Source organism: Cupressus sempervirens, chromosome 1, assembly GCF_028749045.1.
Source record: "Cupressus sempervirens isolate cs-2001-9-10 chromosome 1, ASM2874904v1, whole genome shotgun sequence".
In the NCBI taxonomy this organism is placed as follows: Eukaryota; Viridiplantae; Streptophyta; class Pinopsida; order Cupressales; family Cupressaceae; genus Cupressus; species Cupressus sempervirens.
In genome coordinates, this window is record NC_143118.1 from 71,977,899 (window position 1) to 71,993,006 (window position 15,108).

At 37.5% G+C, this 15,108-nt stretch overlaps 1 protein-coding gene across 3 annotated transcripts in view; it reads right to left on the reverse strand.

The window, feature by feature from the left end:
- The window catches only part of LOC149576204 (uncharacterized), a 50,978-nt gene that overhangs the window by 5,536 nt on the left and 30,334 nt on the right, over positions 1 to 15,108 (reverse strand). Inside the window, exon 2 of one of the 3 annotated variants that reach the window (XR_016361412.1) lies at positions 4,267 to 4,318. The exons of 1 other annotated variant lie outside the window; for it this stretch is intronic. The gene's annotated coding sequence lies outside the window, so the exon portion shown is untranslated. Of the gene's footprint in view, positions 1 to 135; positions 248 to 4,266; positions 4,319 to 15,108 lie in introns of those variants that run through there. One more of the 3 variants, XM_089816647.1, reaches the window with a different exon arrangement.

The following is a 15,108-nucleotide window of genomic DNA, read 5'->3' on the forward strand; positions in this document are numbered from 1 at the left end:
TGAATACATTTGACAAGGTTCAGAGATTAAAGGATGTGCTTAGTCATTAGTCTATGGTAGGACTTGTACTAAATTTGGGTCAAACTCGATGGAGGTTCTTAAGTTATCTTTGACATGGTTACAACATTCTACTCACACTTAATTGCTTTGAGCTCTTGGTGTTTTGAAGTGAAATTGGACTTAGCAAAGATCTTACACCTTCTTTAGCACCACTGTGGTCTTCCAAACCCTCCGCAAGCTTCATTGCCTGCAAGCCAAACAAAAGATTGAGAAAAAGAAATATCATGAGAAAAGAAAAGAGAATTTATGCAAAGGAAAGGCAGTACCAAAGTGAAAATAATGATGAAATTTGGTTCAAGGGTGTGCAATCATCTCTACCGGTGCTATAAAAATAATCACTAAAGGTAGAACCATGATTGTGGTGCCATAGCGATAACTCCGTCAGGGCTATAGACGCCTAACTGGCAGCAGGGCTCTATCCAGGTTGCTTTTGAAGTAAGGATATTATAATAGCTAAGTTTAATGAATTTGAGAGATTATCAAGTTCTTGTCGAGCGAGGAATAAATCATTTGCACACACGTGAGTAACTTATGGTCAGGGTACTTATGATCAACTTGAGAGTTCTTTCCCTTGTTGAGTGCTTGTCCTTAAGTAGATTTTCGGATAGGCCATCCTAAGATTTTTGTTCTAAGTTACTTATTTCTTTAAATATTCAAAAACATTTCTTTGGGTGGGTGATAGATGTTGTGGGGTTTTCACACCATCGCCCCATTGCAAATGGGGGCCCCCTTTTGTCTCTTGGTCTTGTCCTTTTGGCTTTAGTTCTTGGTAGTATTGGGCTCGGTCCTCTAAAGTCCCCTCTTTCAAATGAGAATTGGTAAAATTGGCCAGATGTGGAAAGTTTTGTCCATGTGGCTCTGAGAATGGAAATTGTTTGCTTGTTTGAGAATTGATTGTCTTAACTTATTATTTTTAGAATGTCTATTTTTAGTAAGTCTATTTTTAGTAAATTTCACTACCTCTCGAATTGACCTTATTTTGCCTTTGGGACAACTTACTATTTTTAAAATGTCTATTTTTAGTAAGTCTATTTTTACTAAATTTCACTGCCTCTCGGATTGACCTCATTTTGACTTTGGGATAACTTACGATTTTTAGAATGTCTATTTTTGGCAGGTCTATTTCAACAAGAAGTGAGCTATGGTTGTTGCGGAATTCTTCCATCGTGGACAAAATCCAAGATCACTCAAAAATCCTACCTTGGAGAAAAATGGTTGTTGCAGAATTCTTCCATCATGGACAAAATCCATGATCACTCAAAAAATCCTGCCTTGGAGAAAAACAGTTGCGGAATTCTTCCGTCATGGACAAAATCTATGATCACTCAAAAATCCTACCTTGGAGAAAAATGGTTGTTGCGGAATTCTTCCTTCATGGACAAAATCCATGATCACTCAAAAAATCCTGCCATGGAGAAAAATGGTTGCTGCGGAATTCTTCCATCATGGACAAAATCCATGACCACTCAAAATTTCCACGAGCAAGAGAATTAGAAATCATGGAAGAAAATATGGCTACGTGTTGGAAATTTATCCTTCATGGAAGCAAAAATGGCTAAGTGTTGGAAATTTCTCCTTCATGGAAGCGAAAATGGCCAAGTGTTGGAGATTTCTCCTTCATGGAAACAAAAATGGCTAAGTGTTGGAGATTTCTCCTTCATGGAAGCAAAAATGGCTATGTTGGAGCTTTGTCCTTCATAGAAGCAAAAATGGCGAAGTGTTAGAAATTCCTCCTTCATGGAAAAATGAAAAAGGATTAAGTGCTGAAAATTTCTCCTCCAGATCTTAAATTTCACCCTCTTCAAGTGTGTACCCAAGACTGGAAAAATGATTGATGATGATAAAAAAGGGGGAATTCTTCAAAATCTAAGAATAGGCATAACAGTGAATTGAAGGCATTTGAAGAGAAAGGAGGAGAAAGCTCTAGTTCTAGAAATTCAAGAAAGACGCTCAAATCCAAAATTCTAGTACCAAGATCAAAGTATTAAGTGATCCGGTCCCAGACATTCAAGGTTCAAAGATCAAAGTTCAAATCCAAAAATCCAAGAACATGGTGAAGGAAGTTCAATATGAAGAAATTCTAGAGTAACATAGTCATCAACAAGGGATTCCAATCCATTTTAGGAAGATAAATTTCCAAGCAAGTACATAGAAGACGAGAATGTTCGAGGAGATATTTTCAGAAAAGTCAGTCAAAGTTGGATCTTAGTTAAAATGATGCAATTGGAAAAGACTCGAGCTCACATGGCCTCCATCATCATTTCATGGCATCCAATTATCTTTGATGAAGAACTGAGGTCTCCAAGTCAAACTTCTATGCATTCAGAGAATGGAATCAAGAATAATTTATTCAAGGAAGACTGAGCATTTATCAAGTAATGGACATGCATGGTGGATATTTATTGCACCCCACTCCTTCCTAAACGAGCATGCATAGTGGGCATTTACTACCCACTACAGCAGTGGATTCCTTGTTGCATTAATGCAGATTCCTTTTTTTTTCCCTAACCCTAATTAGGGTTGATGTGGCATGATCTTGGCCATTAGTTATTGTGATCATCCGGGCCACCTGTTGTAATCGAGGACCTATATAATCGCCTCATTTCTCATTTGTAAAGGGAGATTTTTATGAGATTGTTGCTATGAGCTGCTGAGATAATAAAGTTTTCATTGGAGTTTGGTGAATACTTGATGTGTCTTAGTGCTTGCTTGTTCTCTTAAATTTCTTCAATTAGATTAAGTTTAGCATAGTAAATGTGTGGTGATTACAATGAAGAATATGATGGTGTACTGATGAGTTCCTTTGGTTCATACTTTTGACGTTTTAGTGATTCTAACTCGTGTAAAGTTAGCCTGAACCCCTTTCATGCATATGCTCAACTTCTATCATTTGTATACATTGTTCTTTATGATGGTGTATGTGGTGATATGAAAATCTTTGGCATAACCCTTGAAGATTGCACCGGTTCACACGTAGTTGTAGTATAACTTGGCGAAGCGAAATTCGGTAAATTGGGGAATTTGTCCACTAGAGTGCTATTTGTTGTTATCACTACCCTTTGGATTAGAATAGAATTCCTGAAACCCATCCTATTTAATTTCTGCATATTTTATGAAAATTCCAAAAAAGTACTTCATTGCAAAACCTTAAGATAGCTCCCACATCCAGTATGGCTTGAAATGAATCTGTATAAACATGTAAGGCCCCTTGTGATCATCAGCAAATCACATCAACCACCGATCTTATCCACAGTCAAGACTTGGCACTAGAGGAACCTTGAAGTCATCATATGATCTTCTAGCATAGCATACACGAGACTTTATTCAAGAGAGGATAAGATATTTTGGTATTTTGTTCTACTATTTGGTGGGTCATAAAACACACATCAATAGGCGTGCCCACTAGAAACCAAACCTATGAAGCTGATCTAGAGCAGAATAACAATAGAATATAAGGGACATATTAACATATGAAACCTTTTACTTCTGTTAATAAATTTGTTTCAGCAAGTACAGTATCAACTAATGTAGCAAATGAGCAAATAAAGTAACAGAATAGCTAAGAATAGCTATGACTAGAGGGGGAAAATATACAAGTACTCAGCATTATTTTTTATAACAAATATCATAAAGGCAGAACAGAAACAACACTCAGAGATAATTTGCAGCTTCACATTGTGACTAAACAATCATGGCAAGAGGATTTTGCATGTTTCTTCTGTAATGTTAATGGAAACAAGCTTCCAACTACAATATTAGCTTCTAGCAAATAAAATGAAAAGTTGATAACCAAGGAGAAGATCACTGCCATAGCAGAAAATAACCCCTACAGCAAATATACAAGTTTCATGACAGAGAAATAAAATCAAATTTTCTGTAAGGTTCTTCCAAATGCAACGTAGTAAGCAAATGCAACAATTAATGGTATCAAGAAATGCAGAGGACCATCATTCACAAAGGGTCTAGTTTTTCAGTGGTGTCATGAATGGGTAAAAGAGATAAAGCCCTAGCCACAGCATGCATTGGAAGGTATATAAACATTCCTCCGATATGGAAATAGCAACAAAAACCAGTAACACCATCTAATGGAGAGGAATGGGGCTCACAGACTTCCAGTCCAGATTTTTTCTTCCAACACAAAGTGTTCTTCATTATTCATGGTTACCACAGCATAAGCAAGAGAATGCAAGAAGATGGAAAGCTAACCAGTTAATGCTGACAGCATAATAAGCATTGCCTTTGCATAAGATCTTCATACCTGGCAATAAAGAACACAAGTATGCAGTCATACTTTAACGGCAGGGAAGACAAGTGATTTGTATTAAAGGCTAAGCAAATAACAGTAAAATTCATTCCTCTGACTTAAAATCACAGAAAGCTTTTCAAAATCTTGTTGGGCTGATACCAGAACCTTATCAACAGTAAATACCAGATTTGGTGTTAAGGAAAAAACGCAACAGCTCTAGATAAGTGACACTTCAGCACAAAGGTGCAAAATGGTGGTTATGGCATTATTTTTTGTTTCCACAAACTACAGAACTGACTACAAATAAGGTAAAAACATTCTTGAGAAAGGCAGAAAACAGAGCATTCAAATGGTGGCTAAATGAAATAAGATTTCAGATCAATGGCCACAAGCCAAAAGCCAACATTAAACAACAGAGATTTTCTTCAATTCATGGCTACAAACAACAGAAGATTCTCTGCTTCCAAATACCTTCAATCATAGCAAACAACTCCAAAAATCATGGCAATAGTAGTGAGGAGGGAAAAAATCAAAATACTGTCCGAATAAGACCAGCTCAAGCTTGAAATCATGCATTGAAGATGTGTGACGGTTTTGAAGATGTGCCCAACAAATCAAACAACAGCTGCAAAGAAACCACTGCTCCAATCATAGAAAATGGCTTCAACAGAAGAAGATATCCTCCAAAAAACTATGGCAGCTGTTCAAACCCTAGCCACATCTCTTCTCAAAGCTCTCCAAAAAATGAAACATATGAAATGAATAAGCTTAGGGTTACAATAAGATATAATGCCCTATTATTTTTTCATAACTTTTGAAATCCGAGAATGTAAAGAGAAGCTTTTGAAGCTTTTAATTTTATTTCCAAAAAAAATAATGTAATTATATGTGCCGAGGGGTGGGAAATCTTTTTAAAAACATGTCAAGTGTTAAAACAAAAAGGGGCATTAGTGATTTGCATTAGGGCTATAATTTAAAACAATATATTTAATGGTATTTTATGAACCATTTAATATGTTTGTTTAAAAAATGCAAATAAGAGGGAAAAAGGGAAATTTGAATTTCCTTATGATTAATGGGTCAATATAACATGTGCGGAATACTTAGTCTTGAGAGTTTCAAAGACTTAGCATTGTCATTTAAAGTCACGAGGAATGATTATAGGAATCAGTTGTAAGTCGAATCTGGACTTTGACTAGGCATTTTGAGTGTCCTTCAGTTGGAAAACTTTGAGGGTGGTTATGAATGAGTCATGGGTGCTATTATGACTTAGTGCAGTTATCAGGCAGCGAATCATCACTTTTAATGAGGATTGACTCTTTTTTTTGGAGCCTTTTTCCATGATTTTGACCCAAGGTGGTTCCTCATTTTGAGGGGTCATTTATTGGCAGTTGAAAGCAGGTTTTTGATATATTCTATGACTTGTAAAAGGGGATTCAGTATTGAGCAAAGGCCTTTGGTTGTTTTTCAGTGTCTTCAGTATTTGTCTCACATTGAAATTGTATTTTTTAGAACCTTAAAGGAATATACTGAGCATTGGAGATCTATTTTTGGTGTAATTTCTTGTATGCATAATTTGTAATGTCCCCTTTTTAGCATTCATAGCATGATGTTGTCGTTAGCCTATTTCCCCACGGTCTCGTAGGCTAACCAGGACATCAAAAGGGCTTAGAGGCCATTTGGCCTAGATAGTTTTAGTTGTAGGTCTTTCTGAGGGGTTTTGAGGCAACTTTGGGCATACTTACTATTTATAGTAAGTCATCTTGGGCATGGGTGGACATCCAGTGGCAGCGGTATGTCGATGGTAATTGTTTAAAATCGGCAAGAAGACTTGTTTATCATTGATAAGATTTGTTTTGCATTGATAAAGCTATTTTATAAAGTTAAATTTAAATATTTAACTTTATTAATACATAGACTATAGTTTGTGGGAAATATTTAAATTAAAAGAGTCCCTTTTATTTTATAACACATTGGAGACATAAGTTACATAAAGGGAGTTATGTTTTATCCCACATTGAGAAAACGAAGGATGGAGCTCTTGTGAGAACACTATAAAAGAAATGGAAGAGCTTCTTTTAAGCATGGTTGGAAATATCAAAGAAATTGGAGAATTTACTGGAGATTATGTCCCAATAGTTTGGAGGACGAAATCCCTTCAAGCTAGAAATCTTGACGGCATTGAAAGATATGGTCTTGAGATTCAATAGGGTAGCAATCCGAAAAAGCAGAAACGAAAAAGCAGTCCGAAAAAGCAGAACCGGAAAAGCAGGCGGAAAAAGCGGAATCGAAAAAGCAAGCGGAAAAAGCAGAACTAAAAAAGCAGGCGAAAAAAGCGGAATCGAAAAAGCAAGCCGAAAAAGCGGAACCGAAAAAGCAGACTGAAAAAGCAGTTCGAAAAAGTAAAGCAGAAGGGGCAGCATTGAAGGAAAATTATTACAGCCATCTACAACTAGGTTCCCTTGTTAGTATTGTTTTTTTTAGGGTATTATAAGTTTCAGCTGTAAGTGTGCATTATACCAGCATTATCATTTTGTAATCCATGTAAATGCCAAAAGTCTTGGCCATATTTCATGAGCATTGTATTAGAAATTTCATTGCAAATTAAGAAGATAATAGTTGCTGGTGTCATTTAAGCAATTTAATATCATTATTTATTAGCTAGTTAGTTTGCACACCAACTGTTTGTAAAAATGCCAGTTGGTTGTAAGTGTACATTTCTCATGCTTAGATCATATATATGCACTAAATATTGTCAAAATTAGTAGCACACTCATGTTAGGCCATTGTGTAGTCCGTTTGGAGTCTTCTAGCACAAGTTTTTCATTGATGCAAATTGAAAAAGAGTCATTTAAAGCCAACTGAAATACTATATCAGTCATACGTCCCTTGCATGTGAATTGTTTGATGAAATTCCTTGAGCATTCATTAGCATTCTTGAGGGCAGATTTGAGGAGGGTTATTACAGTGGTATCAGAGCTTGCTTGCAAAGTGTTTGACGAAATGTCAAACAACTGAAGTATAAAGATTTTTGGTGTTTGAAAAAGTTATAACCTATTGGGGTTATTACAGTGGTATCAGAGCTTGCTTGCAAAGTGTTTGACGAAATGTCAAACAACTGAAGTATAAAGATTTTTGGTGTTTGAAGGAGTTATAACCTGTTGGGGTTATTACAGTGGTATCAGAGCTATAAGTCCTGCCATCCTGTGGAGGTCTTATAGGGAATTTGGAATAGCCAGATAGAGAGAAAAAATGTTTGACAAAATGAATGCCGGTCCAGATCAGGGAAAGGAAAGATTCTTACAATTATTAGACACCTTAGCACAGGGACAGCGATCAGCAGAGCAAAGAGCACAGGAACAGAGTCAGAGATTTGAGCTTATGATGCAGATGATGGCTTGTCAAATGGGGTTGAATGCTAATGTGGGTGGAGGAAATAATCAGAATGGTAATAATCAGGATGGGGCACATAATGGAGGCGAACAAGTTGGGAACAATTTCGGTCATGCACCCCAGCAAACTAGGACAGTGAGTTCGCGGCCCATGATTCCCATATTTCCTCTTAGAGCTCCAGAGCAGCCCGTACCAGAGCCCCAAATCACTGATATACAGGACCAACTGAGGAGAGATTGGGAAGCCGGAGGTCCAGATTTTATTGCTGCAATCACCTTTAGGGAGTATATAGATGTGCGGATGAAGCATATGCCACGTGGACATGACAAGAACCAGAGCTATGAGCTACAGAAGAAAGTAGGGAAACTTCAGTTACCATATTATGATGGCTCGGGGAAGTCTACAGCAAGAGCTTGGGTTCAAAAGCTTGACACATACTTTCAAATGAACCCTATGCCTAAGGAAGAAGCTATTAAGTATGCAACAATTCACCTGGATGGGTTAGCACACGAGTGGTGGCATCATGGTATGGTCACTATGGGTCATGCACACATTACCTCATATGTGGAGTTTACGGAGAGACTGATTGAACATTTTGATAGGCCTAAGGATTGTACCTTCCCTATGACAGGCATAAACTTGTATGAGGAGTTTAACAGACATGCTGATTCAATACAGGGAGACATTAGCACATCTTCAAGTAATGGTTTATCTACATCATCTTCACAGGTAGAAGGGGTTACAGACGTTGTGCAGGTTGAGCCAGAAGGTGATATCACAGGCACACCGGATTGTGCGATTGACACAGATAGTGATTCTAGTACAGTTGGGCTGGATGAAGTTACAGCAATTGAGGATACTGTCATGTTTGAGGATAGTACAGTTGATTAGAAAGTGAGCATTCAAGACTTTGCAGAAAGTGAGTATCAAGCATAGTTGGATGCTTCTTCACATGAGATAGAGGCTAGTAGCTCTTTACTTGGTTTGGCATGCCAGCTGAAGACAAGGGACAAGAATATTGTCACAGCTTTATCTCATCATGATAGGATACATGGATTGATTGAGAATCACATTTGGATGATTCAATTGCAGGAGAATCAGAAAGGAGTCACAACAGGTTCTTCTTGTGACGACTTACAGCAGATCAAGGAAAGCATGGAGGCAATGAAGTTGGCTCTCCAGGATTCTGAGAGACATGTGGACGAGCGTTGTCTTGAGGTGAGTTCAGTTCGGGAGTTAGCGCATATAGCAGGGACTCAGTTTCCTTTTACAGTCGGGTCACATATTGATGATGATATGAGTACGTCTAGCATTCACACTCCGGATTCAAAGACTGTAGACAGGTGCGTGAAGTCAGTTGGTATTGTTCACATTACTCAAGTGAGAAGTTTACTTGAATTGCCAGTTGGTTTTCGTTCATGGATTAGATGTTGGGATCCTTATCTTAGTACTTGGGATCGTTTTGACCGGAGATATTTATCATTCTTTGGTAGTAGTATCTGTTGCACCATCATGGACTTGATTAGTAGCTTGCCAGGTGTAGTTCTCATCCATGCCAGCAGCTTGTTTGATGCTGGAATTAGTTTTTACACACTTTTGTTGGGCATTGTTCATGTATCCAGTCGACCATTCTTGTTAGAATGGGTTGATGATCTCTCAGATATGACAAAGTTTACAGAAGAGTCTCAGGATCTGATTATTACAAATGACACCCAAGGGGATGTTGTGGACAGTTTTGAGGACTTAGTCTCCTCGACAGTTTCCTTTGATACGGAGGTTTATGTTGATGCCTCAGTCACTCCGTTTGATTATACAAGTTCAGCAGTTGGACTGCAAAATTTGGATGGCACTATTACAGATGATAGCCCTTCTGAGGTTACTCCTTTGGACAGTGTACCAGGGGTAGAGTATAGGAGTTTGACCAGTCAGCACAATCATGTGTCTAGTCAGCTGAGAGTTTGCGAGCGAGAGATTTCTATCGCGTGCGAGCATTTCGATACTGCTCGTCAGTTGTTAGCAGTTTATGGATGGGGTTCTCCTGCTAGTGATGAGCAGGGAGGCAGTTATCTTTCCTTGACAGAGATCCACTCTTTATGGGAGGCTATCCGGATTTTGAGACAGAATTATATGCAGTTGGTAGCCAATAGAGATTATCTTATGGAGTGGGGCAGTACAGCATATGACGCATTATTGGTCAAGGAAGATGAGGTGAGTAAGCTTAGTCAGCAGCTTGAGGTGACTTCTGAGTTTCTTGAAAGTACACAGTTGGCTTTCGAGGAGTCACAGTTTCATTTAGCTGAGGTGACCGTGGGGTTGGAACGACTTCAGTCTTTACCAGATTTTGTACAGTCACTGACCGTGGTGTCTAGTGATCCGAGGATGTCCATGGTCGAGGTTGATAGAGGCAGTGGAGATGAGGATATATCTATCCATGACACTAGTATTGGCATATTTGGTCCGTTCCCACTGGAGGCAGGTTCAACTGAGTTGGGCGCTGCAACTGAGCATTGTGATATGTTTGACTTGGAGGGCACAGAGACTAGTGATGTTGTTGTTGATTCTACACTCTTGGCTATATCATCCTCTAACTTCGCTGATGATCAGTCACAGTTGGTCATATCACGTCTGCAAGATGAGTCTTTGACTGAGATTGGTTCTTTTTACCGGCATTATACTAAAGGATATGTTCATCGGTTTGCTTTTGATCCATGTGTTGAGGAGTTGATGGCAGGCAAGTTTGGACTGGGCTCTCATTTTTGCTATCTACCGTGTAATGACTATTCACCATCAGCAGTACATGGGTGTTATGGTTATGAGACAGTGGCCGGTAATCTGCAGAGTTGTGTTAATTGCAGCAGATGTGCAGTGTGTGGATTCTCTGTATTTGGTGCAGTTTCATGTGGGAGTGGTCACTATTGTAGCAGAGTTGGAGTGTGCATTCCACATAACACGGTGGGTTGTGTGGATGGTGTTTATTATGTTGACAGTTTGGGTGATCTACTCTACTTGGGGTCTAATATTTTGAGAGTTTGTCCCTCATGGGTTCCTGACTGTGGCAGTAGTGGATTTGGAGTTCAGTTGCACCGTGATTCACGATTCATTTATGGATTCCTCTTGGTTAATTTTCACAGGTTGTTGCAGGAGCCTATATTGATTAACAGCACTATAGTTCATGACTACATTTGGGATCCAGGTGGATTGATTGGGTTGTTGTTCGACCATTGCTTGGGGACAAGCAATTTTGGGAAGGGTGGACTGTAATGTCCCCTTTTTAGCATTCATAGCATGATGTTGTCGTTAGCTTATTTTCCCACGGTCTCGTAGGCTAACCAGGACATCAAAAGGGCTTAGAGGCCATTTGGCCTAGATAGTTTCAGTTGTAGATCTTTCTGAGGGGTTTTGAGGCAACTTTGGGCATACTTACTATTTATAGTAAGTCATCTTGGGCATGGGTGGACATCCAGTGGCAGCGGTATGTCGATGGTAATTGTTTAAAATCGGCAAGAAGACTTGTTTATCATTGATAAGATTTTTTTTGCATTGATAAAGCTATTTTATAAAGTTAAATTTAAATATTTAACTTTATTAATATATAGACTATAGTTTGTGGGAAATATTTAAATTAAAAAAGTCCTTTTTATTTTATAACACATTGGAGACATAAGTTACATAAAGGGAGTTATGTTTTATCCCACATTGAGAAAACGAAGGATGGAGCTCTTGTGAGAACACTATAAAAGAAATGGAAGAGCTTCTTTTAAGCATGCTTGGAAATATCAAAGAAATTGAAGAATTTGCTGGAGATTATGTCCCAATAATTTGGAGGACGAAATCCCTTCAAGCTGGAAATCTTGACGCCATTGAAAGATATGGTCTTGAGATTCAACAGGGTAGCAATCCGAAAAAGCAAAAACGAAAAAGCGGAACCGAAAAAGCAGGCGGAAAAAGCGGAATCGAAAAAGCAAGCGGAAAAAGCAGAACTAAAAAAGCAGGCGTAAAAGCGGAATCGAAAAAGCAAGCGGAAAAAGCGGAACCGAAAAAGCAAGCCGAAAAAGCAGTTCGAAAAAGTAAAGCAGAAGGGGCAGCATTGAAGGAAAATTATTACAGCCATCTACAACCAGGTTCCCTTATTAGTATTGTTTTTTTTAGAGTATTATAAGTTTTAGCTGTAAGTATGCATTATACCAGCATTATCATTTTGTAATCCATGTAAATGCCAAAAGTCTTGGCCATATTTCATGAGCATTGTATTAGAAATTTCATTGCAAATTAAGAAGATAATAGTTGTTGGTGTCATTTAAGCAATTTAATATCATTATTTATTAGCTAGTTAGTTTGCACACCAACTGTTTGTAAAAATGCCAATTGGCTGCAGGTGTACATTTCTCATGCTTAGATCATATAGGCCATTGTGTAGTCCATTTGGAGTCTTCTAGCACAAGTTTTTCATTGATGCAAATTGAAAAAGAGTCATTTAAAGCCAGCTGAAATACTATATCAGTCATACGTCCCTTGCATGCGAATTGTTTGATGAAATTCCTTGAGCATTCATCAGCATTCTTGAGGGCAAATTTGAGGAGGGTTATTACAGTGGTATCAGAGCTTACTTGCAAAGTGTTTGACGAAATGTCAAACAACTGAAGTATAAAGATTTTTGGTGTTTGAAGAAGTTATAACCTATTGGGGTTATTACAGTGGTATCAGAGCTTGCTTGCAAAGTGTTTGACGAAATGTCAAACAACTGAAGTATAAAGATTTTTGGTGTTTGAAGCAGTTATAACCTGTTGGAGTTATTACATAATTAATGGTTGATATTTCTTATAAGTGTTATCCTGAAACCTTTAAGATTTGTCCCATTATGCGTCTTTGAGTGGCCATTATTGTTCCATGCAGGTCAAAAATTGTACCAGTCATTATAGGTGTTGAATGTGATTAATTTCCTTTTAATACTTTCAAGTATTTGGTCTTCTTTTGAAATACTTATGTGCAGATCAATGTGTCAAAAATTGTATCTGTTTATCCATTGTTAAAAGTTTTCATCCAGTATTCAAGAAAATGCAGTTTTAATCATAATCTTTTGATGTATCACCATTTTACGTAAGATTTTATTTTAAATTAGTTTCTTCTTATCCCTTTCCCTCAAAAGCTTCTTTTCTAGTCTGTTCGCAAGTGATATACCATTGAAAATTTTTGATAGGAACTGGCCTAGAATTTGGAGGTTCAGTCCTGTTTTTAGGTCACTCACACCTTTGGATTGATCCAATGTTATTCAGAAATCTCTAGTATTTTGATGCAGAGATAGGGTGCAAATTTCTGGAGTTAACTATTAATAAGATGGAAACCCTTACCTCTTGCATTGGCAATTTCATGACAAGGATTACATGTGGACTAAATTGGAAAATTATTATTTTTTGGTCAAGTAATTTGGTGTTTCAGTGTTTGCCAGCAAAATGATTGATTTTGGAGCTAATTTCAGCATCCATTAAAGGTTGACTGTGGAACAAGTTTGGTAAGGATGCAGATCAATTTCTGAGGTTTTGTGGCAATTCAAGGTAGTTTAGGCGAATTTGACAGAAACATTTGTTATGGCATTTTATGAATCAAGAAATTATACTTTAATGATTATTTGTCGTAGTCTGAGGACTGATTTGTGCAAATTTGGAGGAAAAATCAGCTCCACATATTAAGGTCTCAATTGGTTAGCATGAGGTAATTTTATTATGGAAATAGAGAATGGAAACAACAGAACAGTATTTCTTATCTTGAAGAGAATCTTAATCATAAGAAATAGAGTATGGAAACTAGAGAACAGTTTTGCTTATCTTGAAGAGAATCTTAATCAGCCATACATCAAGGTTAGGGTTTGTAGATAATTTATACAGTCACTTGTCTACACCGTCATTCACTGTCAGTCAAGGACTGTTCATGCCCAGATTTTATCCAAAAAGGGTCTTAGTGTTGGAAATATAGGAGTAACTAAGGGGGGCGGTGAATCAATTACCACTAAAATAAATCTCAGATCCCTTAGATGTCAATAATGAAATTTAAACTAAGAAAGCTGATTGCTGCTGTTACTCCGTAAACACACAGAAAATGTTGTAACTCGGTAAATGCAAAGTGTGAATTACTTTTAACAGATCTTAAACATTAATTGTAATTAATTTGCAAGCATTAGAGAGATAACATGAACACATGAGACACTAGGATTTAACGTGGAAACCCAATATGGGAAAAACCACCAATGTAACTAATTACTATTTTTCAGTCTTCTGAAGTGAGCCCTATTAGGAGCCAACCCGATTAAAGGTTACAAAACACACTGTTAAGTGTGACCTTGTTAGAGGATTTAATCACCCTATTAAGAGTGGCCTTGCAAAAGGTCTTAAAACAATTCAATAGAACTGTCACCTTGTTAGACAATTTACAACTGGCTGTTAAACCAACTCTATTAAGAGATTTTAGATCACTACTACAATGGTTAGAGAGTAACAATGAAATGAGCTGATTGTGATGCAACTGAATTGCTGATTACAGATCTCTTTTCTACTTCATACTTGATCCTTTTTTATCGAATATTACTTTTCTGCTTCACAAGGATACCTACTTATCCTTCAAGTTTGCTCTCACTCTTTCCTTCTTAATTCAATCAACACACTTGCACACACACTAGAAATCTCAACTTGACCTTTCATTTATACCATCCAGATTGTCAAGTCGGCCCAAATTCAAATTACAATAACCAGTAATCATCACCATAGTCGGCTAGAACCAATACTTGAAATAATTAAGCTTCTTATGCCGAAACAAAAAAATCCTTCATTAGCCGACCCTGCTCGGTAAATATTAGTTCTGAGACAATTTCTTATATTAACCAATAGAAGCTCAGTTAACACTACAAACTTGCAAAAATCGTTTGGTGACCGAGTGAACTCAGTTAGCACTAACTCTGACCAACTTTCCTTTGTTAACCATGTGAAATCGGTTAACGCTACTTTTTGCCATAATTCCTTTCGACGCCCGAGTAAGCTTGGTACACACTGTCTTCGCAGAGTAAACTTCAGGAACGTTCGGTAGACAAGGAAAATTGTCTTGTTGACCAAGTGAGCTCAGTAAGCACTAGCTGATAACTGATATGACATTTGTGTGACATCAAAGACAACACACAATTAGACAATTGTATCCAACAATCTCCCTCTTTGGCATTGATAGAAACACAACATGTCATAGCACAATGAAATTTGAGAACTAGACTTTTTCTAATAGAAAGTTTCTCCCGCTTAGATTTTCACCAAGAGCTTCTTCTTCCATGTAGTAATCTCCCTCTATGGAGGAATTACATAACTTCTATGATAGTATACTTCTCCTTCAGAAAGATATAAACAAATTTCAGAAAGATATGACAATAATCT